The sequence below is a fragment of the Thermobia domestica genome, chromosome 7 (assembly GCF_964235325.1).
Source record: "Thermobia domestica chromosome 7, izTheDome1.hap1.1, whole genome shotgun sequence".
NCBI classification, from domain to species: domain Eukaryota; kingdom Metazoa; phylum Arthropoda; class Insecta; order Zygentoma; family Lepismatidae; genus Thermobia; species Thermobia domestica.
The window spans coordinates 48664698-48690680 of NC_137460.1; the positions used below are offsets into that span (position 1 = coordinate 48664698).

General features: G+C 35.7%; 1 protein-coding gene and 1 long non-coding RNA gene across 6 annotated transcripts in view; one reads left to right on the forward strand and one right to left on the reverse strand.

Annotated features, from left to right (window-relative positions):
• The window catches only part of LOC145690064 (uncharacterized), a 1134032-nt gene that overhangs the window by 901174 nt on the left and 206875 nt on the right, over positions 1 to 25983 (reverse strand). The gene's annotated exons all lie outside the window — the stretch shown is intronic.
• LOC145690066 (uncharacterized) overlaps positions 1 to 25983 on the forward strand; it is a 905981-nt gene that overhangs the window by 515295 nt on the left and 364703 nt on the right. For 2 of the 4 annotated variants that reach the window (XR_014132164.1, XR_014132161.1), the window contains exon 2: positions 5718 to 6885. The exons of the other annotated variants lie outside the window; for them this stretch is intronic. This is a non-coding gene — a long non-coding RNA (uncharacterized LOC145690066). Of the gene's footprint in view, positions 1 to 5717; positions 6886 to 25983 lie in introns of those variants that run through there. 4 annotated transcript variants of the gene reach the window in all.

Genomic DNA, 25983 nt, shown 5'->3' on the forward strand with positions numbered 1-25983 from the left:
AAATATTCGTGAAAAGTAAACAGGAGGTACTAGTTGCATGCTGCACTTGGTTTCTAACAGTCAACTGCGTGTTCTACTGCCGGAACTGACCTTGATAGGTGCGCCTTTACTGGACGCGTTGTAACAAGAGGGCAACTACAATTACCCATGGGTCTCTTGTAGCTATACAGCGAGCTGTGTGCGTTTTGTGCAGGGGCGAATCCAGGGGGGGCGATCGCCCCCCCAGAAGAGGAAAATTTCTTATTTTGCATAAATAAAAAACCCATCCCAAAGTTTGGAACCCTTAAAAGTAGGAGTATGACAACCCGTCAGAAGTCGGTCCTGGATCCGCCCCTGTTCATAGTCAACGTAAGGTATATATGAATGTTCAGTATCTTACGTCAGAATACATAGTTTGTTGAACGTTACTCCGCAATTTACTTAATGAACATTGTAGGTTTTATTTGTTTTTTTTTTAGCATGAAAGAAACACATGGGTTTATCTCACATTTTGCTTAGATAGCCGCTTGAAAGTGGTACGTACTAGTCATATACTATTTATGGAGATATTCGTGACGGGATTTACGTTCATTCATTGATTTAGTTCAACAAGTGATCTCTCTCCTGCTAGTTTCAATTTCAAAAATTCTTCAAATAATGTATGCCTGTGTAGAGGACTGTATCTTTAGTGTTCATGGTTCTGGAGTTCAAGTCCTAGAGGGAGCGTCGAATTTTCGATGTAGATTCAGCATTGAGAGGCAATTGGGGAACTATGATTAAAAGAGGTAGTGATATCTGTGGCCTATTTCTCAAAATTACTAGTCTAATACTTTACAAGCTATAAAAGATACGACTCTGGATTTCACAAGTTCTTCCAATTTCTGTTTCTCAAAGCTTTAGGACTTGTGAACAGGCAGGGGCGGATCCAGGGGGACGATTGGGGCAAAGATGAAACTTTATTTTATATATAAATAAAAGCCATCCCAGAGTTTGGAGCTCTTAAAAGTAGATCTAAGTAGCAGTATTACAACCCACCGCCCCCCAGAAGTCCGTTATCGATCCGCCCCTGGTTCTGTGTCACTTCCTCTCTGGTCCTGGCTGTGTTTGCGAAAATATTGTTTGCTTTCCATGCTTTGGGGTAAGGGGTAAGACACCTCTGCACACCTTGGGAGAGTGGGAGGGAGTAACATAAAATGATCGATAGACGACCGATGTTAATGTAGAGTTCATAGTTTCAAGCAGTGGCATATACTGGTTTGAAGGCATGGACTACCACTGATCTTGTATATTGTTATTATTATTAATGATAATAATAATAAAAGTAATATAATAATAAGTATAATCATCATAATATGCATATCAATGAACAAAAATTGGTTTGATGTGTTTTGTTTGAATTTTTGTTTCGAGACCATTAATGTTTTTCGCTGTAAATGAAATTCCATCATACCTTTGCGCAGTTAACTACTCGTGGATTGCATTCGTAAAATGTTAATTTTACCAATGTCACTTCCCTCAAGAGTCGCCTCTGTTACTGACGTTGGGTGTCATTCCGTACCAATCTTGGCAAAAATTCTGAGTATAGTAACGTAACGCAAAAATGCAGACAGTCATTATAATTGTTTATTATCACCACCTAAATCGCAAATTTTTGCGTTGTGTTAACAAGCGGTTCTCGGGCCGTTTTGTTGCGGAGAACTTTTGACCCGGGCCCTTGTGATGAGAGGCGTTTTGATTCGGGCCTTTTGACTCGGGCCCTTTTGTTGTGGAGACCTTTTGACGCAGGCCCGTTTGACTCGGGCACTTTTGTTGCGGGACTCTTTTCGACTCGGGCTCGTTTGACGCAGGGCCTTTTGACTCGGATTCTTTTGTCGTGGGGTCCTTTTGACCCGGGCCCTTTTTATGAGGCGTTTTGATTCGGGCCATTTTGTTTCGGAGACCTTTTGACTCGGGCCTTTTTGTAGCGGGGCCCCATTTGACCCGGGCTCGTTTGAGGCAGGTCCCTTCTGACTCGGGCAATTTTGTCACGGGACTCTTTAACCCGGCACTTTTGATGAGTCAAAAGAAGGCATCATGCGCAATGCGACGTCACGGTTGCTCAACATTTCAAAAACTGCGTTCCAGAAGTGATTCCAACAATGGCGAGAGCACTGGGAGAAATGGGTTCATTGCCAAGAGGTTATTTCTATTCGGGCCCTTTTGACTCCTGCCCTTTTGTTGCGGAGACCATTTTGTCCTGGGGCCGTTTTCACTCGGGCCGTTTTGTAGCGAGGCACCTTTTGAATCGGTCACTTTTTACGAGAGGCGTTTTGTTTCGGGTCTTTTTGTTGTGGAGGCCTTTTGACCCGGGCCATTTTAACGTGGGGCCGATTTGACTCGGGCCCTTTTGTAGCGGGGCCCCTTTCGACCAGTGCCCGTTTGACGTGGGGCCCTTTTGACCGGGGCACTTTCGACTCTGGCCTTTCTGTCTTTGTCCTTTTGTTTGGCTCTTCTGACATGGAACCGTATATATAACGCAGCAGCTGAAATGCTTGGGGCAGGGGCGGGTATGAGTAAGTCGATGATCGATCGATCCAGGGCGCAGTAAAATTAGTTACTCCACTGTTCATATCTCTTTCTTTCTCTTCTCTCGACGTCATGTCTGGAGATGAATGTTCTGACTAATAGGCTACAGCGAGGAAAGGCGATATAGGCTATCAATGATAAATGTTATGACTCTTAACTTAATATATATATATATATATATATATATATATATATATATATATATATATATATATATATATATATATATATATATATATATATATATATATATATATATATAGAATAAAACGAAAAACTCTATAACGGTCTTTTGCCCCCCCCCCAGTTGGAAAAAGTCCTGCGGGCATTAGTGATTATGATGTAGCTTAGTTACCGTATTATATTGTTCTATACACGGAATAAATACTTATATATTTTTATAATAATAAGAACCTTTTTTACATTTATTACGGCCAAACGTTTAATGACAGCAAAACATATTCACGTTCAGCGTAATCAGTTTCCATTCTCAAATAATTACAGTGAGGAAAATTAAATAATTCACGCACAGATTTAGGACTTAGAAAAGTGTCCTCCGCACATGTCGTTGTAAATTCCTAAAGAGTTAAAAGCGCTAGTAGCAGTAATTAGCTCAGTCGGTCCCTATAGTCTATTAGTGAATTACATACATCTTACAGATGTCTCTCTTTCTTTCCCTTCTATTTACATCATGTCTAGAGATTAATGAAGGGACAAATAAGCTGCAGAGGCAATTTTAAAAAGTAAGATGATCTACGCAATCAGTGATAGATGTGGTGTTTAACTCAACATACAAATTGAAAAACTGAGAATAGAAATCTTTTCAGAGATGACAGTGCACTGATGCTTCAAATCTGTGTCTTTACTCCCTATACTTACGTTATTTCCTTAGTCAAAAACTCTTCAAAATTAATCACAAATTCTTATGCAAGCCAGGGGCGGATCCAGGAAGGGACCGTTCCCCCTCAGAAGAGGAAACTTTCTTATTTTATATATATAAATAAAACCCATCCCAAAGTTTGAAGCCCTTAAAAGTAGCAGCATGACAACCCACCGCCCCCCCCCCAGAAATCGGTCCTGGATCTGCCCCTGATGCAAGTATCCCTTCCTTAGAGTACTGCGCGGTCACATACCCGTCACGGCGATGTAAAGGCACTTTTGACGATGAGGTTACAAACATATTATGCTTTTTAATCTCGTTCTTAAAATCAGTTTTAAGTGAAATACATTGAAGTCTTTGGTTCATTATCCACCGGGATGTACTGTGATTTATCAGAAAGGAGGGGGCAATAGAATTTCGAAGTAGGGGAACGGAGTTGAGACTCGGACTATGGTCTGCGGTTTACTGTTACGGTGAAAGTGATATTTAAAAGTTTGTGTGTTTATGATCCAGGACTAGTTGAGTAGTGAATTAGTTATCGCACCGGCACGATAAGATGGATACTATTTTCAATTCCTATCCTAGTCCCATATGTTTCTTTTGTTTTATTTTGTTGGCACATAATTATCCACCAAAACTAAATATTGAAAGCTGGATTATTTGCAATGGGAAGTTACCAATTACCCTTTTTATTGCGTCTGGAATTAAATTTTAGTATTTAAAACGATTTCGAAAAACGCTGTTATCTTCGTCGCTAGATTTCGTTCACTTCCTCGCAATTCATTTCTTTCAACACGTATTGAAATCTAGAGTTGAAATTGGCTTGCCTGTTGGTCTATTCGATTACGTGATGAGTACTGTGTTCTATTCCCATGGAAAAGATTTGAAACTTGAACACATTATGTTTGTTCGGTTTTCACCTTCCAATGTAGGTCTGCGCCTCATATAGCTTCGGTGCTGAAAAGGATAAATAATTCCAACATATACCAAACTACACACTACTGGTTGTAAGTACAGAATATAATTACCATACACCCATATATCACTATTTCAGTTCTGATGTGACTGATTGAATTTTGATAACTGTAGAGTATGGACTGAAGTTTAATGTTCTATTTTCTATTTAGTCTTCTGCTACGGCAGCAGATATTTGCCACCTGACTATAAGCTTCTGTATTCTGGAAGAACATGATTTTTCTTTACCAGTCCCTGAAATTTCGTTATAATTCTAAATCTTCAAGTTAAACTCTTCCGAAGAATTGTAATGAAATACGCTTATTATCGAGATGAGCCGAGACTTTTACCCGTTATTCCTGTTGGTAGAGGGTTCTTCTGTCCAATAAGATTTCCTTCATTGGATCAAATATGTAGAAGTTAGGCGAAGACAAGTTAAGTCTGTATGACTGGTGTGACCATCTCCTATGGAATTGCTTTAGAGTGCGTTTGTTTCATCTTGGGACGCTTCCCGCCTATAGGGTGGATCTGTTTGCAAACGCATTGTTCCCACGCCACGGTTAAGTTGACAGTTACAATACGCTAGGAAACACAGCAAAACGCGACACCACTTACAAATCACAGTAACACACCTATTCGCTTGTGGCAACTGAGCACTTCAAATACCCGCCAAACAGCAATGACCTCATTTGATGAGCTGACTGACAACTAACGTCACGTACACGACAAAAGCAATAAGACGTCTATTGGATTAAAACGTTCACTTGAGTGCTAGAAGAAAATACTTTAAAGGAAAACCAAGTGCACTGGCGGGAAGTGTGCTAAGATAAAACAAACGTACTCTAAATCTTACAACGTTTTGGCTACTATATGTCGACAGCTGGTTAATCGTTCCGATAATTTGAATAACATAATGAGAGAATTGCTGATACTTGAACCTTCCAACACCAGATGTATGTTCACTTTGAACTAGTTATTAAAGTCTAAAACAGAAGTGTTTGGGCTATATGGATAATTAAGAGACGCGCCTCATAGCATACATAAGTAGATATGAATGTCCTTAATTACTTTCTGTCAATACTAAGTTCAATAGAATGAGTCAAAAGTGGTTAAACACCCTCATAATCTCGAATAGAGTTACTTTGTGTGATGTGTTAAAATAAAAAATAGCGAATATTGGCTAATCTTATATTTTAAGATTATAATGATTTTAGAAATAAGACAGGTTACCATAATCGAATTCCACGAAGTAATTTAAATACATATACGGTGTATATCTCATTCTCTTTTTTATCTCTTTGTTATCTCATTTATTTTTATTAGCTCTTTATTTTGACAGGTATCAGAAGTGAACAGAAGCATTAAGCTTATACAGAAACCTGAACATTAATTGGGTGGAATAAACGTCATAGCTCTTATTTCTGCATTTGAGAGAATGCGATGAGTCACAAATACCTTATTTTTTGGTTCTCGCTCACGTGAAGGAAACAAGAACCATAACTGTTCTGTTGTTACTCCTAGAAGCTTTTAAGTCTTCACGTCCTTGTATCACATAGTGACAACAATGTGAATGTCAGTATTAATGCTCGCAGTCACTACACTCTTCAGGATTTGAACCAATGTTTCCGATTCAACTACGCTATGTGTGAAATAGAAGGAAATCGGTTGTCTCCACCTACTTCACAGTCCCTTAATCATGAATAGAAGACGCGAGTATCTGTACAGTCTGTACGACAGAAGCATTCATTATTGACAAAAAATAATATTCTTTATTTTATGTATGAAATCTGTAACCAGTATTAATCATTTATCGTTAGATTGCAAGCCTATTTCTACCATTATACAAGTTTGTAGATACAGTAGGTGCATGTATTCTCTTTGTTACTGCTTACAAAACTAAGCGTAATGGGCTTTACCCCATATGAATGATATTCTTATTTAGCTATCGACGTGGAAACCAGGAACTAGCAAGAAGGTAGCTCCAGATAATTAACTCGAAGAGCTATAGGTCTACTTTGAATGTTAATCTGACTGTGTACCAGAATATTGCTAGACTTATGACTCATCAAAAAATTGAGAACAAAAAGTAATTATTGGTTTATACATTTTTGTTACCGTTGCCTCTAATGGAAATTGATGGTTTGCTTTCTTTCGTGTTTATTTCCATGATTTTCTATCCTTTACTGAGTTAAAAAGTGTGTAATATTTTGTACGCTTAACATCTTATAAATATTTGAGTATACACATTTGTTTGTGAAATGTACAGATTTGTATCCTATTTAATGGGATCTGTATTTGTATTGCAATCTTATTTCCACTTTGAAATTATCAGTGCTTAAATGGATGTTGTGGAAAACGTGGACAATTTTATAAAGTTTTTGTATTTGTAAATTGAATAATGAAAAATAAAAGAAAGAATAAGGCGTAGATAGTAAAATTAAGACTGCTCTTTTAAGTTGCATTGTTATTGGGTAATAAGTGCATAGTACTAATGTTAATAAAAGGAACTGCAGTAATTATGATTCTTATTTACAATCGTCAATTTCTCCTAAGCATGATTTACCTCCGTTATACAAATACTAGAGCTCCATCACTACGGGCTCAGGAGCTTCATTCCATGATAATGTTCACAGAATTAGAGGATTCCAAAGCAACGCAAAAGTAATTATTACATCTATGTAGATTTTCCCAAGTTGAATGTTATCTTAATTTATTCTGGCAGAAATGTCAACCTTTTAGTTATGGAACAGCAAGGAAGGAGTGACTGTTTTAGGTGAGACTGAAATTCAGGTAAGTTTTTTCTTAAATGCTCGCCAAGGCATGCAATCATGATGAGATGGGTGATAATGGTGAGGAAACGGGAGAACCCTGAGAACATTCATGCACGCGGTGTTTGTCCACTACAAAGTTAACTCGCCTCGAACTGGAATCGAACCAGAGACCCATGCACTAGACGTGAACGCTTTACCATCGCGCTTCCCGGTAAAGTTTTCAACACAACATGTTTAAGCAAGCTTTGTTAGGAAATTTATTGATTTCTTACTTAGGGAGAGAGGATTAAAAAAATCTACAACGATTACTTTTTAAGAAAACAGAGAAATTTAAAGTAAATAAACAGTCCTGCGAGCTGGGAATGTAAAGACCACTGGCGCAAATCCCGGGGAAATGAGGGGGACATGTCCCCTCCAACCTTAAAACAGAGGGGAACTGTTCCCCAATAATCTGATTTGAAATGTGTTTTTCGGTGAGAAATGTGATGATTTGTGTCCGATTGCCATAAAGGAAAGTGCAATAAAATTGATGTCCCCCCAGAATAAGCCTCAAATCTGCCCGCCTCCCAATGTTGAAGACAACTCTGCTCCCCTGATCCTCCACAGCATTGTTTTTCAACTTCATAAATATTTTGAAAATGGCTTAGAAAAAAATATGGGAACGGTCTTTCCCGCCCCACCCACCCAATATTGAAGACAGATTTGCGCCGCTGGTAAAAACACCTGTATTATCTGCGAGAAGGGCAATACAATGCACTCAAACAAGATATAAGAGAATTTTAAATGAAATTTTAATAAATGTATATAGTTAGAACTATAGTATTAATAGTTACCTAACATTAATTAAAGTTAAATAGCTATATTTACCTTCTAGCAGCCTTAATTTGGAAATGTTTAGCTATACTATATGATTCCGATCGAAAGCGTGTTAGTATTATATTTTAACTGTGTTATTGTGCATATATATAACTTTATTTATTAAGAAATTGGGGGAAAAGGTTTGATTTTTCTTTCACTGTATCTCTTGTAGGTACGAAATCAATGAATTTAGAACAATGAAAATGTGAGAGTACAAGAGGTCGTATTCCGGTCTATAGCTTACTGTATCGGTATACTGTCCAGACTAACCCTAATTCAATGTTCAGGACAGCGAAGAGCCAATGGGGGAGGAACTGGAATTGTATGATAGCTCACCGGCATTATAAGAGTAGAGGAAAGATTCGATTGCCAGACAAGTCTAGCATTTTTTTCTCTTTGAATTTTATTGAATTCGTACTTAAAGCATAGAGTGAAAAAAGAGTGTCTTCAATTTCTAAATTATACGAATATGGTAAACAATAACGACATTTCAACTCTTATTAATATGACCTTCGATTAAAATAGTCGGTGGGGTCCCGGGTTCGATCCCAGCCCCCGCCAAGTGAACTTTGTGGTGGACAAACACCGTGTGCGTGGGTTTTCTCGGGGTTCTCCCGTTTCCTCCCACTTTCTTCATTCCACCATTTCATTCATTACTCATCATCACCGTCTCCTTTAGCCTAACCGGCATAACCGTGGGACGTAAAACTCAAAAATTTCATTTCATTTTTTAAAATAGTCGGATGAATAAAGATAGGAAATTAGGACTACTAGAAGGACATCATATTTGCATTTTGAATTTAATGGCAAATATTATTTATAAACTACGTCAAGGTGCTGTATGGATACACTGTTAATGTTGGTAACTAGTCTATGCCTATGGATCTACTGCTTATATTGGTGAATTCTTTAGATGGATAGTTACACTGCTGGTGAGTAGTTACATTATCCTGCCAGCGAGAGTTAGATGTCACTGCAAGCGCGACGAACTTGATACGCTTGTTTTTCCACGTAGTTACCAATCTTGCCGTTAGGCTATGTGATCTGTGACATGTCTGAAACTTGAAAAGTGTCAAATCTTTGTGCAATGGGCGTGTAGGGATGAAAATACTAAAACTCAGTGAACTGGGTGAATGAATCAGCGGTTGAATCTAATATCACTGACAACACGGAAACCAATACAGGAAGTGATGAACCAATAAATACTAAAGAACTAATAACAATCGATATATCAACACACGAAGAAATGGAGGATCCTGTCCCAACTAAAAGAAAAAGGATAGAATCATCAGAAGTAGAAGTGAGGGACACAAAGGATCGAGTATTTATTAAGGAGAAACTTGGTAAAGTAGTTAGTGAGAAACAAGGAGTTAAAATTGTTACTCAGGAGGCCTCTGCTTCGGAGGAAGTAGCAAAGATAGCCCCATTAACTGTTGAAGTTTCAAATATCTCACTTCTTTCCCTTCCAGCTGAGCTATTAGAACAAGTTTTGAGTTTCCTCTCTAATGAAGAGCTGATAAATTTTCGCCTTGTTAATCATTATCTACATCACTTCTCTAACGATCTGCTAAAGAGAAGATATTTTAATTTAGGATATCAAGTTGTAGCAAAAATTAACAAACTCAGAAATAATATTGAGCTTGACTTAGAAGAAAGGTTAAGTGAGGAGAAAGTCATTCTGTCAAACCTTGTGGCTCTAAGTATGTGGAAGATCGCACTGTGTTACTACTTAGGGAGTAGAGTAATATATTCAGCATGTGTAGAAGATGGTAATTTTTTGTTGAAAATGGCTGAGGTACTGACAAATGTTGATTTATTTGATGATCAGTTAAAGGGAAGTCTACAGAATCCTAAAGAAGACAGTTTTTGTTGGCTACAACATGTAAAATTGAAGGTGCTAAGATTACTGTGCAGACCTTTTATTACTGATATCCCTCTGAAAAATAATTGGAACATCAAAGTATTCGATGATTTTTTTCAATTGTTTGAGTGCAATAAAAATAATATAATCTTTGCTGGACAACATTGTAAAATAAGTGGTAAGTGCGAACCAATAATCTTGGAAAATCTCAAGAAAATATTTAATAATGACCGTTTGGAGCCATCAGATTCAGTAATACTCACCCGAAATATTCACTTAGCCATTTTCGCGAAATTCAGGAGAGATGACGTGGAAATTGTCGCTAAAGCTAATGCTACACCAATTGAAAATGTTGAATGCTTAGAAGAAATAAGTGGAGTTAACAAATCATCCAAAAATTCTAATACCTTAACAAAAGCTGATGTTGATTTTACTGTTAATTTCCCCTTTTTCACGGCATATGCAATAAAGAAATATGTGAAAAAGTAAACCTTGATTAATCACTAATTTGATATGAGCATAATCGCTATGGTAATGTGTGCCAGCTTATGATACACGAGTACCTTTCATACTGTTAGAAGGTTATGCTTAGAAAAAAATAACAGCATTTAGAATAGTGCTTGGTAAGATTTTACTTTGACTCGAACAATGACTGAAACCGGTTTTCATAGAAGCTGGTTTACACTTGACTTAAAGTATATTAGGCTAGGTTAAGTTAGGTTAGTTTAGATTAGATCGGGTTAGTTCAGGTTAGGTTAGGTTAGGTTCCAGTGAGTGTCCGAGTCAAAGTAAAAACTTGCCTAATGTTTAATTAATTAATTATCTTGCTCAAGTTCTGAACATATTTAGACTAAGTACAGATTTCAATCGTACTTCAGATTCATTTCGTGTTTCCCCCGCATATTTTAATATCATTAAGCTGTTCTAGCACATCCTTATCTAGCACATCCTGTTTTTAGTTGTGGTAAATTGAGGTGAACATGATTTTCTGTAAATAATGTATTTATATAAATTATTTCAACCTTTAATTAGATTACAGAATACACTATAATACTCAAAGTATTTTAGTTAAGTATGAAGTATATTATAATACAAATATATATATATCAAAATATTTATATTTAACAGAGCTAAAACTAGTGTCTGTAAGCACTCAATTGTTTACAATACAATTTATTCTAAGACGTTATTAAAAACCGCAAATTTAACTACTTTCTTTTGTTATTATAACATTGTGTTCTAATTATTGCATGCAGACATGAACTAAACAAAGGTACAAATCATGTAAATTTTATACATCTCATGTGATTGTTGTTTAATAAAATTATCAGCAAAATTAATTCAGTATTCAGCAATAATTAAACGCAGTTCTGTTAATGATCATTCTATGATCTAATTTATTATTTGTGCTGTGATGAGCACAACTATTCACCCAACACAAGATACGTATTATTTTCTTACTATGTAGCGGGAATTCTTTTCCAATTGGTTTCCAGAAAGATACTTCGCATAACTAGAATGTGTAAATATAATTTATTTGTAAATATTGTTTGCATTTTACATACAAATCTTATTTTGTGTACAACGACGTTACTTCAATAAGATTTATGAATCATATTATTGAAGACTAGCAGCGTTCACCCCGCTTCGCTGGGGTCACCCCGGAACGCAATAAACTTTGTTACTTAGATAATTTTTACTTTTTCGCTTTCAAGTGATATGATAAAAACCATAGAAGATTGCAGTAAATGTTAACATTATATCGCCTGTCATTTATGTTAACCCGCCGAGTGACACGGTCATGTGGGTTGCATATAAATACGGTTAGATTTAGCTATGATGAGCTAACAAAGGATTTGTACGTTATGGACACTTGAATGGTCAATTATCTCAAGACACTGGTAATTGAAAATTAAAGTGATATGATAAAAACCATCTAGGGTCCAAATCTTAATAACCCCCCAAAAATGAAAGAAATTGGTTCAGCCGTATTAGCGTGATGAGCTAACAAAGGATTTGTACGTTCTCTTTTATATATAAGATTTTAGATACTAATAAAATGCATTCATCATCAAGTATTGTATTTTTTGATATTTCTTTATATATATATAGGCTTATAAAGTAGTTTGTAGATCACAGTTTCGAACAATAAGCATGTTTGTGTCAACACCTCTAGGCATTTGTACAACTTCAACTGAAGCTGTGCCTGTCTTTTGAGCTCAAACACAGTGGTTTAGTGGTAGAGGGCTTACTTCTGGTGCGTGAGATCCCTGGTTCGATTCCCGGCCAAGTAAGGTTGCGGTGGACAACATCATGTTCGTGGATTTTCTCGGAGTATTCCCGTTTTCTCCTACACTATCATTCCACCAATTCTTCCATAATCATTCAGCTGCCTAAAGCATCCGTCTGCCTTAGCCTAATGAGCATAAACGTGGAACGTTAAATTAAAAGATTTCATTTTATTTGTGGGCTTAATAAAAAAATGCAATTATCATCTATACATTTTTCTATTACCTCATTTAGAGTAGCAAATACCAAGTTTACTTATGAAATACTATTGTTTAGTTAAGTTATAGTAATGATATAGGCTAGCGAATAGAGTTTCCCAACCGCTTTGCCTAAGCCAGAATTAGGTCATTCGATAAAGGCAAGAAATAAACTTGGTTAAAACATGCATTATGATGATGAAAAAAAACATTGAATGCGGATAAAATTTAAAGGAAATTTAGTCTGTGACTCTACGGTACGAAAGGAGAATTCTACCACTCATAAATCTGGAACTTCACAAAAATAGCAATTATACAGGGTAGCCCGAAAGTAGGTATACAGACGAGCGTCGATGAAGTATGATATTGTAATTTAGTAAGATAATGCATTTATTTGCTTCTGTCTGTTCCGAAGCTTCAGTTATAACTAAAAAAAAAATTAAGAACAAATATTGAAGAAACTAAGCCAATACCTGTATGGATAACAATAAGTAAAAAAAATTAAATGCCATAAGGAGATCAGTTCGGGACTGTATAACTACTTTTGGGCTAACCTGTATATGCGTACAAGGATATGTATATGTAATTAAACTTTTTTAATTTCTATTTTTATTTTCGTTCAGTGATCTCTCCAAAAGATAAGTAGAGGGAGTGAAAGGACAGCAACTCACACAGTATGTCTCAAGCTCTAGAAGAGATAATAAAAGAAATAACTATTCAATATATACATACTTGAGATCAAACTATAGACCACCTACAATGAAAACATTTTCAACTGGATAATTTATTTAGTCACAGTTTGATAGCCTCCTTCTCAGGAAATCAGACGGTGAGAACAAGGAGCAAACAAGGATCAACACAAGGTTCATAAAAGCCAGTGGTGTTGGACAAAGAAGATCATGGTTGGTCTAATCAATGGTTTCAGAAATACATTATTCGCAGATCAATTACTATTCCTATACTTTGAACGCTTTTTTATTTTATTATTCCGTACTCCTGCTTTGTCATTTCCCTTATTTGCTCCACCTGTTACCTCTGTTCCTTGTCCGATTGTAAAAGTACGCTCTTACGTCATACAATGACAAATTGGAAATAATGGTAATAAAATAACAAAGAAAACCTATAATTTGTTCTTTTATGGATTAATATAGATAAATATGTTATAAACCCTTTAACAGAGAGTTCGTCTTTAGACGTTGTAGAATACTGGTTTAATCCGGGAGAGCGTCTACAGCAGTGGTGCAGAGAAAACTGAACCCGATTTTTGAAAACTTTTCCAAACCGGTTCGGTGTCCTATTAAAGCTGATTATGATTTCCTTTTTTTTTTACCTTATTTGGAGATGAGTATTACAGAAGCAAGAACAAATTCCGGTTTCGGCAAAAAATCACACTGATTTCAGTAAAAAAAAAAAATCTTCTGGAAGAAACGGTTTCCATGAAAATCCGAACCGATTTTGGAGAAATTTGAAATGTTTTTTTTTTTTTTTTTTGTTTTCGGTTTTTCTATAATCCGGTTAAAGGTTTATAAAATCAATATTGTTTATCCCTAGTCAACAGATGCGCTTAATAAGAACAGAAACTTTCTGCGTCTTAGGAGAGTGCGTTTAGAGACACAATCTCTTTGGCTACATGATTGGCATAATTTTGTCATTGAGTGCCAATTATTTATCTCTTTGTTCCAAGCAGGAGAGATACATCCCATTAAAGGGGTTCCTAAAGATAGCTTAATTGTTACAAATTAAGAAACTAGATATTTTCATTCGGATATATCTCTCTAAATAAAACAAGAATTTTGGGAAAACTAAAATGGATCAAAAGATTGTGATCTTGCCCAATAATTAGTTTTTGGATCAGGGGCCACAAAATTTTTAATGGCCCCTAAATCGATTTTCTACGGAGTAAGCACATCATACTGAGGTAACTGATAGTTTGGTTACACTATATGTAGTTCCGTAGATATAAGGCCTACAAGAACATTTTTTATTAAATATGTTGAACTTTTTGATCCAATAATTTCTTTCTGACTGATTAACATTTACACCAAACCGCTTACACTGAGAAAAATACGTTCTCCGGACAGCGGTATATTATACAAATATACGAAATACTCTTGCTTACGACAGAAATCAGTACGGAGCATACGTTATCCATATGCTACATACACACTGCCCTTAGATGTTACACTATGCCGTTGCAGGATGTCTAACATCTAACAGTTTCCCGTATACTTACATATACTTATGTTACCTTCGTCAGCTATATGTTATATACATCCATTTGTATCTGAGATCCTGACCGCCTATATTGTTTCATACGGAAGCTAAGTACAGATGGAACACTTATACAGAAAGTATTATAAAACATGCGTTTTCAGTTATACGTTTGCTGTACGTTACGTCCAAAAATTACAGGATTTACAAATGTAACATACGATTTTACGTACGCCACATACAATTTTTTTTCTCAGTGTACGCTAGAAATTTCACGTTTCGATAGTATTTAGAATTTGCAATGTAAGGTAGCTAAGAAAGGATTTTTTGTAAACTCGATATGAAAGGGAAGCGGTAATGAGGTTGCAATGATTCTAGTAACATATGCATAGCTCGAAATCCCATACGAATACAAAAAAGAAATTTGGTATTTACACTTTCCATTTAAAATAACTAAACACGTGTTACGACGGATTTTTATGTTTCACTTTAGAATGGAAGAAAAGGGGTGGTAATACGAAATACGAAAGAGCGCAAAATATTAGTCGCAGTAACACGAGTTAGGATTTGCTAGTTTCTAATAAATAGTGTTGCTTTGTAAACGAAATGGTTAGAGTACAAGTCTTTGGTGTATATGAGGTCCCGGGTTCGATTCTCGGTTCAGCCAGAAAATTTTCAACGTTGAATGTATATTGAGAGTCAATTATGAAGTTTTTTGAAGTAGGGCTTTTTGGTCTACGAAATCAGTAATAATGGCGGTGGAATACGAAGTGTTTCTACCTCAGATCAGAAATATCATAAGTATTCTGGTCGACCAAATCCATTCTTCGGCTGAATCGTGAAGGAATGTATAGCATAGTTTAGAAATAATTCAGAAACCTTTCCTTGCCTACTGTATCCTTCTGATCATTTTCCCACCGACTACCATCTTCTTCGGCATCAGAGCACTTCTTGGAAGGGAAAGAATTCCATAATAATCAGGCAGTGCAATGTAGGGTTGAGGATTTCTTCGCATCGCAGTCTCCAAACATTTCTCCTTACAAAATCGGACAGTTTGATGGGCGGTGGCGAAGGCTAACTTGATTAATTCGGTTTTGTAGTTTCACAGTTTGACCTCGTAGTTTTATTACATGTACAGTATGCTCCAAAGTAAACAGTACTGAAATTCGCGTACGGATGGCGATGCGGTATGAGCCGTGAGCGTCAATGTGAGCTTAGTTATGTGTGGACTAGCTTAGTGTGCAGTTTGCGCGAATAGAATGTTACTCACAACAGAGGAGAAGGTGTTTATAGTCAAGCACTATTTTCGTTCATATGGTGTGGGCAGCCTCTCACTGCAGGAGATGCAAGAGCACTTCTACTGTATTGCTCTGGAGTGTTAATTATGACATATGAAGACGAAGATTTCATCAGCAACATATGGTTCAGTTATGAAAGCCATTTGTACCTTGGTCGCTATAACAATCGACAATTGATTATTGACACGTTCTTGCATGATTGCGCGATTTTTGCCGCACCAAAAATCTGTCACTACAACAACAATGGATGGAGAAGGACGGAACAACTGCCCATACGCAAGTGAGTCACTTGCCATCCTCGCCACGAAAGTTTGGTCATCACTTGATTTCCCGTCGAATGGATTTTCCATATCTTTCTTATTCCCATGACCTCACAGCTCCAGATGCTGTATGCTGAAGGAAGCAATTTTTCGAACAGAAAACCCCCTGCCACTATACCTGAGTTGAGAGAGAAGATTCGGTCATTTGTTTTGTCATTCCAGCAATCCATACTTACTAACATGTTAATAACTCTATAGGACCGCTATGAAGAATGTGTGCTACGTACCTTTTAAATTTACAATATACAGTATGTTGAGTAACATTTAGTTGACACCCATTTGACATTTCTTATGTTTTCTTATGTTGTCATTGATTTCGGTACTGTTTGTTTTTCATTTGCAACCTTTAAGTAAACAAACAGAATAAACATCTTTAGTTTAACGTGATCTATCAATTGGCATAGTGTACACTGTTAAAAATAGTTTCTTAAATTTGAGAAACGTTGCTTATCTATGCAGCGAGACAATATTTTCTTAGAAATGAGACTTGGCAATTCTCATTCGTAAGGAAAGAAATAGTACATTATCTCGTTTCGCTTTATACAACCCCATCTAGTTTTCTTTATTTCTCATTAATGAGAGTTTCAAACTCTTGTTTCTAAGAAAAGATATTCTCGGTGCACAGATAAGAAAAGGTTTCTAAGATTTAAGAAGGTATTTTTTTTAACAGTGTAGCACACAAAAAGAGGTACGGCGTTTGTGTACCATTAGAATTTTGATGGTTACCATGAGAAAGTTTCGAGATAGATAATGGATGGAATACAGTTGGAGACAGTAAATGCTCATGTAGTAAAACCCACACTGACAGAAAATCAGTTTCATTCCCACCAACCAACACCAAGGGAGATTAAATTTAAAGTCAGAATTCTACGGAAGTTGTAAGATTCCCTTTAACCACGTGCGGTTTCGCATCAACGAACGAGAGGAAACTTATCTTTCATCTGGAGTTTCCTCTTATTTGCGGAAGAGGTAACTACGAATATAGATGAATATTTGATGAAACTAAGCACAAAAATGAACGAAAGTTATCTTTCACTTTGGAATATACATCTTACGATATTTATTAGAGGACAATATATATTGTAATGTGAGCTTTTGACAAGTAATTTAACATCGTTTCATTGATTATTAATGCATATGTAAGCGTAATAATATTGAATCAATTAGAGAGAGGAAGTAATTACTGAGACTGTAATGTAGATATTACTAATGTGTTGTGCTTATGGTTTCTACGGATTTAATATTGATTATACAATATTAATAATACAGTATTATGATGAATTTGTGTAAATAAATGAATATACTCTACTTAGCGTACAGTAATATATAATAGTCGACGCAGAAGTAAATTACGAAGAGACTTTGATCGTTTGCTTTAGTACTGACGTAATAAATATGTTTACGAGGGTCGCATAAGATGTTGATCTCCATGAATTGTGTGATTTCTTACAGAAATGTATTATTAGCAAATCAAATGTTGCTCTTTCAGTGTCTAACCCCAATCCTATGTTTAAAAAAATGAAATCTTTTGAGTTTTACGTCCCACGGTTATGCCGGCCAGGCTAAAGGAGGCGGCGATGAGGAGAAATGAATGAAATGGTGGAATGAAGAAAGTGGGAGGAAACGCTAGAATCCCGAGGAAACTCACGCACACGGTGTTTGTCCACTACAGAGTTCACTTGTCGCAACCCTATATTATCAAACTTATATTGACCTTAGTTGAGCCCATATGTGTATATATATACACTATTTCTGTATTAGATTTATTTACTTATTTATAGATGTTTCTGGATATGATTGATATCTATGACCTGAAGCCCTTCACGTAGAAGGCTGACATCCCTCCACAAGTACACTATGCTAGGAAAGGGGAAGGGAAGAAAGGAGCGGGAAAAGAAGGAAGCAGACTGGGATCTGTATGCTAGGTATTGTCCCAACATTTGCCTGGTATGAATGAGGAAAACCTCTGTTCGACTAAGTGTCCCACCATGAATCAAGCCCGGGTCCCATAATAAATACATGGTTTTGAGAAAAACATTACTTGTAATTTATTTGTTATTTACGTATACACTTATTGGATTGTTGGGTTAGAAATGTTTGAAATTGGAATTCAGCTAACATGAGAGTGATATAATTATATATATTATTGCCGGCTACACTATGGGCGAGAAAGAAAGAGGGCAGCAAACAGAAGATTATTTCTCATACATCTAGCATGAGACAGAGATAATGATATATATATTATTACAGGCAGCGTTCTTGGTAAAATGGAGATTGAGAACAAATAAGTGCAATATTAAGGATGAGAAAGACTATGAAAAAATAGTTGTAAAAAAAAAGATTTGGGAGTATAGGTGGAGAAGAATATTGAAAGTAAGCTGGATCAAATGGAAAACTAATGAGAAAATATTAGAAATAGTAGGAGAGAAAAGTACAATTCTAGATGTAATTAAAAAGAGGAAAATAAAATGATTGAATATTAGTTGAGGAGAAACTATTAGATAGTAGGGAAGAAAAGAATAATTTTAAATGTAATTAAAAGAAGGAAAATAAACTGATTGAAAATTGGTTGAGATGAAAATCATAGAAATAGTAGGGCAGAAAACAGCAGTTTTAAGATGCAAATAAAAAGCGGAAGACAAACTGGTTTAATATTAGTCGAGAAGAAAATGTAGGGATAGTATGGATGAAAGGGATAATTGTAGATGTAATTAAATAGAGGAAGACGAACGTAATATATGGGCTGGTAAAAAACAAGAAGGAAGGACAAAAACTGAAACAATTAATGGAGGTATTGAAACCAAACATTGATACTTTAAAACTATACGATTATCTGGGTATCGTAGTACCTGAAATCCTCTTAGTTTGCTGCAAATGACCTGCCATTTGTAGCAGGTTACTGTTAACCAGTGTCTTTTTGCTATTAATGTATTCGTGCTAGTATTCACTGTATGTTGTTACAGCAACTTCCATTCTCTTAGCATATCATTCAACATAGCCTTCTCATATCTATACTCCTTCTTGCTTTTGGTATCAACCGTAGAATTACATCATCTGACCAAGCATGAGTCCATTCATTTCCTAGGATTAAACTGGCTGACAATTGGTACCTACTATCTTGATAAGCATCAGTGCTCAATTTGTCTCTACGAGTAGAAACGACCTAGGTAAAAACTACTATAAGATTCATCTGAAAGAACCGTCTTTGTTGTACATTCGCTGGAAGATATTGGAATTGTGATCAAAGCGTGTTTTATAAAGCATATTGTCTGAATTTGTGATACACGTACCACTGTTGGTACGCGAGTTACTGATGAATGGTAAGCATGATTTCTGTAAAGTTATGTGAAAATATTCTCTAGCTTGAGGCGAAAAAACAAAAACACAATGAAATGTGGCAGAATCGAAAACCCATCACAGGAAATTTCTCGACATCCTTTATATCCGGTAAAGCTGTAAAATTTCTATTGAAGTGTGCTTCCAATTACCTTTATAAATATGCATTTTGTTCTTATGTGAGTCAGAAAACATGTACATTACAAGTAATAAGGTGAATGTTCCAGCCGATTTAAGATACAAATTAAATCAATTGGAAGCAGAAATTAAGAAGTTATATTCAGCTAAACACATAGAACAATCTCACTGAAGAAAGATGAAAATTTCAGTACTGAAGAACCATAATCAGAAAAATGTGTTTTCGCTTAACCTTACTTTAATGTTTAAAAATTGGTATATTTCAATAAACAATCCACTGATTACATTTCAAGAATTACTACTATCGGTTTCTTTACATTTTTACATGTCATAATTTCACCTCCCCCCCCCCAGCCGTTCCCAGAATACTAATGATGGCTGAACTTGGGCAGTATCTAGTACGTCACTATTTATCTAAGCGAACTGGAAAGCTTTGGATTCGACACTAGTATAGATCGTTTTTGGTCATTTTTACATGTCTGCATTTCACTCCAGGGTATAAGTGGAGGCTATAATTGAACTTAAATGGCATCAAGATTGCCAGTAATTAACTTAGCGACCAGAGCCGGATTTAACATTTTGGAGCCCCTAGGCCCAATATTTTTTTCCGCCCCTAGTCTGGTTAAAGTTACTTTCCTGAAAACCTTTATTAAAAAATTATATCAGGCATATATGTTAATTGCTTAAACACCACTCCCAGGGGCGTCATTTCAGACTTCGCTTGGGGGGGGGGGAAAGAGCACCACCGACATAAGACTTTCACGTTTTGTACTAGTATATTAGCAGGCAATCTATTAAAGTATATGTATTCCTCAAACTCTTGGGGGGGGCAATTGCCCCCTCCTGCCCCCCTAAATGACGCCCCTGACCACTCCACGATGCAATTTTATCATTGTAAGTTTTTTGAGGAATTTACTTGGTTCTGGGCTTAACAAAATACCGTTAATTAACAAAAGATTGGTGAATAACTTTGGTTTTGTTCAATTTAGCCATTTGGGCAAATAAATACAACAAAACTCTGTAATACATTATAAAATAGTTTTAATCTCAAAAACACAGCTTACATTTTTTTCTCTCGGCCGTGCGCCCCCTGGGAGCTTGCGCCCATAAGCCCGGGCCTCCCGGGCCTATTGGGAAATCCGGCTCTGTTAGCGACGCTGGAAACTATTGATTCGACACTAGTATTGATTTTTTCGATTATTTTTGCATGTCACCATTTCATCTCCGGGTGATAAATAGGGCTAAAATTGGTCTTTAAACTATATCGAGTGTGTCACGATTCATCTCAGGGATCCAGAAAACTATGAATTTAGAATATCGACCGTTTTCGACCATTTTTATATGTCAACTTCTTAATGGGTACTATACTTTTGTTCCAGGCTTCAAATTGAAAGAAAAATCAATTTATAAACGTAAAAATGGCTTCAGAAACCGCTAAACAAAAGTACTACCTATGATTATAATGAATGTGATACTTAAATAAAGAAAATTTTATAGCAGGTATTTTATCTGTCAAGATAAAACTCGGTTACATTTTGCGACGGTATTTGCTCTTCCCATGTTACAAATTACTTATGCGCAAAACTGTCTCCTTGCTTTCACCCTTGTCATATTTTACCTCCTGACGCTGTTTTTGCTCTCGAATGGTTAAGACAAAATTTCCTTCTCCAGTAATATTTTTCCCTCAGAAATTACAGTCGATCTTTTTCTCTTTAAATTGGTAAATGTCGCAGAAAGACCCACAACCAAAACGCATATTTGTTCATTCTGTTCAACCGTCATATTGGTTCAACTTCTCTCTTTTCTTACAGGCTTTAATCATATTTACTTCTTCTTCTTCTTCTTCTTTGGCTTTTGCTATTATTTTCTTTCAAAGACCTTTCCTTTCCTGATTTCTTACATTTTTTCCCTTTCGTAACTCCCTCCCTCGAGCGATAAGAATGTCCTCAGTGTTGCCAACTTCTTAATTACAAATTATGGTTATACTAAGAAATGTTCCAAACGTCTCTTTGGTGGCCACGTGGCTCGATGGTAGAGCATTCACCTCTGGTGCGTGGGGTCCCTGGTTGCATCCCAGCTCGTAGCAAGTGAACTTTGTGGTGGACAAACACTGTGTGCGTGGATGTTCTTGGGGTTCTTCCGTTTCCTTGCACTGTATTCATTCTATCATTACATTCATTTCTCATCATCACCGTGTCCTTTAGCCTAGCAGGCATAATCGTGGGACGTAAAACTCAAAGAGTTCATTTTCATTTTAAACTCGCTTTATGTTAATGTTTATCAAGAATTTCGGAAATCGTAGGTGGTGGCTCTTGAAGAAAGTAAGTTGCTTTATTTCATTCACAAGATTGTATTTGCAATTGGATTTTGCTTTCATACTTAAAAGAAATTATCATATGAATGCTGTAAGTACTCTGTGGTTTCCCTACCTGGTCATTGTTCGCTATTCCAACATCATCTCACAGTCCCCAAATACAAAATAAACACGGGTGATGTTGAATTAAATTTACAATTATAGAGATGCGTTATTTACATTACTGATACAGATTAATGTAACGAAGTATTTTAAATATGAAAATCTTAAAGCGAAAGCTATAATTAATTCATTATATATGTTTAAATTCATTCTAATGAGTCATGAGCTGAGATTGATGGTCGTATAATAAACACCATCGATTTATCTCCAGTGGCGAGACCGTGGTGGAGAAAAAAAGCTTATTCTGATCACTCACCAAGTTAAATAGAATGAATAGTAGTCATAATGTTTAGTTTTACTTACTTTAGTTTTCAAGATCAATTTCAACCTTGTTTTAGTCTGTATTCTATGAGAATGTAGTGGGGTGGAAGATTGTTTTGATCTTATGTCAGTTTAGGCGGAATGAACAGTAGTCGTGATATTGTACTGTTTTACATTCAATGTGAACATCAGTTTTCTTCTTTTCCTCTTTTACAAACACGTGGTGAGAAGGAAATTTATTTTGATAGCCTATCAGGTTAGGTGAAATAAATAGTAAATGTGATGTGTTTTTTTTATTCAGTATACATATCAATCATCTCCTTTTTTACTCTGTTTTTAATAAGAGCATAATATAAAAGATTTCTTTTGACCATCTATCAATTTAGATGGAATGAATAGTAGTCGTACTGTATAGGTTTTATCTACTTTAGTATTCACTGCCAAGCCAATCTCAACCTTCTTTTCCTCTGTCTTGTATGAAAGTATAGCGGAATGGAAATTTGTTTTGATCATCTATCAGGTTAAATGGAACGAGCAATAGTCACAATACATTTTTTTTGTGTGTGTGTTCACTGTCAACACCAATACTTTTGTTTTCCTCTATCTTTTACAGAAGTGTGGTAGGAAGGAAATCTGTTTTGATTTCCTATCAGGTTAGATTGAATGAACAGTAATCGTAACGTATTGTTTTGTATTCGGTATCAATAGCAATAATTTTCCTTTGTCTTTAATGAGGGCGCAGTGTAAAGAAAGTTTGTTTTGATCACCTATCATGTCAGATGGAATGAATAGTAATGGTGACGTAAACTTTATCTACTTTAGTATTCAGTGTTAATCTCAATTTCTTCTTCCTTAAAAAAAAAAAAAAAAGCACATTCTATATTCAACCCGTATGTTCTCGATATGTCTACGCATAACTTCACATAGGTGCACTGATTTTTATTTTTATTATTATTATTATTATTATTATTATTATTATTATTATTATTATTATTATTATTATTATTATTATTATTATTATTATTATTATTATTTTGAAAGAGTATTCCCTACTGGTGTTCCCATATACATTTCTGTAGAAACTGAAACCAATCTTTGGAGCTAGAGTATGAAACACCTCAACGGATACTGACTAATTACGGCAAAGAAACATGGTTATAGGCAACCACACATTCTGTAGCGTAAAAATGGTTGCATAACAACACAGGGGTAATATTGCAAAGTTTCAGAACACTGTATGTAACATTATAAACAAGTGGTTAAATTTAAAGAAAATAAGCTTTCAAATTATTCTAACATTTTTTTTCGTTGATTCTCTATATCACTCAACCAATGGTCTCCACTGAATATCATATCAGATTTCAGATTGTTTCGTGAGCTCTCTTTTTCTATACCTTCTAGTGATGATACTGGTTAAAAAAGTCTTGCAATATTGGACAAATCGCTTTCAAGATTTCATCTTCAATTCTTCGTTGGCTCATTTTCCCTACAGTTTTTTTATGGGCAATAAATAAACATATCACTTTATCGAAAACTTTCGAATAATAACATAATGCAAGTTGGGTCTAGGTTGAACTAAAAAATAAGTTTTTACTTCTGCTGTTCCCATATGACAATCTGGAATGGAAACCTTCAAACAGAGAGAAATAAGTTGATTCAGTTTAGAAATCTGGCAACATTGAGTCCTTCGCGACCTCCAGTGCAGTTTGCGGTTGGTAAGCCATAGGGAGTAGAGGAAAGTCTTCCCTCTTCCAAGAAAAATAGTCATTTATCCATGGCCCCGAAATTACATACCGATAAAAGTTAAGTTGAAATGTGTATTTGGCAATTCGTTGAGATGTGTATGCACGTTCTAGAAATCACACTGTTCAACATACTGAGAAAAAAATAAACATAGCTTCGATTAGATTATCCAGGGATGTTTGTAGAATATTTTCGCTATAAAATAACTTCAAAACGTAGAGGTTATCAACAAACAATTACCAAACTCAAAATTACCACATGAATCAATAATTATTGAAATGTTAGCAACAATGAATATCTACTTATTCCTTCTGCACCTCATTGTTACTTCTATTAGTATTCTTAGAACGTCTAGTACTACCATGCTACCGTCGATTTGGACTGCCGTTTGATGTCATCTCTTTCCGTGCTTTGACAGGAAGAAGAAGAAGAAAAGAGAACTTTCAATGGAAGCCAATACTAGTCTGTGACTTCTAATGGCACAATTTCTCATTTTTTTCCTGCTTGCTCAATAACCAGAACAAACAGGGACCATAGTTTACTTTTTGTTTGAAAATATCTCTAAAAGGAAAAAAACACGGAATGTGGGACTAACAATGTAATCAGAAGAACAAAGAAGCCGAAGGGAAGAAAAATAAACTCTCTTCGGAGAATTCAGGTGACAACTACTCCATCTTTTCCTGACTAGATAATTTCTTGTTCAAACTCAATTGAGCACGATTTCTATTAGACCGTCGATCAAAATTAAAATTGTTTTTTTTAATAAAGTAACAGACTGCAAAAAGTGAAAATTAAAAAATATTATTTTCCACAGCTTGTAATTGGACAACGAAAGAAGAAAAAGAAGGAAATATCTTGTGCAAACAATTGCAGTTGATGTTAAGTTTGTTTACTTCATCTGTTTTCTTGTCAAAAATTTTTCTTTGATCTTCGTTTCATGTAAGCTCATATGCTCTTCTCGACGCTCTAGTGCACGGGTGCTGAACCTGAGGTCTTCAGTCACAAGCTACGACCTCCTGTGCCTATTGGGAAAAAATCTATATGGTCATTATTTCGGTTATATCATTTAGCATTTTTTCACAACAGACCCAAGAGACTGCAAATTCCTCACCTCTGGTCTAGCACGCAAGCCTTTGATGAACATTGTCCCGAATTCGATTCCCGGTGAGTCGAAATTTTAACTGTTCTCGATATTTCTGTGATTGTGTCCTGTCATAGTAAGTAGTATCTGGTAAAAAGAGTGAAATCGGAAAAATTAGAAAAATAAGGTTACTGAGAAATGTTGGATTAATCAGTTAACTTGTAAAAAAAAAACAGTGGGTAAGGTATGTGTCTTTAGTGGAAGTAGTCCTGGGTTCCATTCCCGGTGAGAGAACACAAAAAAAGCGTAATTTCTCAAGTTCACTTTCAATAATCACCTGTCTCCTTTCGACTCTAAGGCATAAACGTGGGGCGTTAACTGAAAGAAATTGAAACAAAATAAATGTAACCTTATGTGCACATTAACAAAAATGAGGCAAACATTTTTATTTAAAAAGTTCGGATAAAATTCATAAAGCAGGTTAAATTTTAAAATACTACAATTTGCAAAATTTCGTAGGTAAAAGTAAATACTCGATTTCGAAAAACATATTTCAACAAATTTTTGCTGGTAATACAAATAAACTTAGTGCAAACTCAGAATATGGAGGCCACTTTGTAAGATTATTTTACGTTGCTTTATTTGCTTTGAAAATAACACTTCAGTACATTTTATCATCATTTTCTTGGCGTATGTCTCAAATACACGCCAGAAGATTGATAATATTCCAGCAAACTTATATGCCACGAGAACGATTAGAAAAAC